Below are 281 nucleotides of genomic sequence, written 5' to 3'. Positions count from 1 at the left end.
AAAAAACATACAAGCTGCTGCGCTCGTTGCTGTTCGTTGGCTAGTTCTCTAATAAACTTTCCATTTATCCAGCAGAGGCGGGGGGGGGCCTTCAGCCGCAGCCGGCGGGGGGCGAGACAAGGAGCAGCAGCAGCAGCAGCAGCAGCAGCAGCAGCAGCAGCAGCAGCAGCAGAAGAAGAAGAAGAAGAATAATAAGGTTTGGTCGGTGCTCGTCCTGCTGCTGCTGTTGCTGCTGGTGATGCTGCTGTTGGTGATGCTGGTGATGCTGCTGCTGCTGCTGA

The 281-nt window shown here is 56.2% G+C and overlaps 1 protein-coding gene across 1 annotated transcript in view; it reads right to left on the bottom strand.

The window, feature by feature from the left end:
• EMH_0050220 (uncharacterized protein) overlaps positions 1 to 281 on the bottom strand; it is a gene marked incomplete at both ends in the record, with an annotated part of 2,406 nt that overhangs the window by 817 nt on the left and 1,308 nt on the right. The gene's annotated exons all lie outside the window — the stretch shown is intronic.

Source organism: Eimeria mitis, genomic scaffold, assembly GCF_000499745.2.
Source record: "Eimeria mitis Houghton genomic scaffold, Emh_scaff2199, whole genome shotgun sequence".
Classification (NCBI taxonomy): Eukaryota; Apicomplexa; class Conoidasida; order Eucoccidiorida; family Eimeriidae; genus Eimeria; species Eimeria mitis.
The sequence above is the reverse complement of the archived record's forward strand: the minus strand, read 5'-3'. Positions and strand labels throughout refer to the sequence as shown.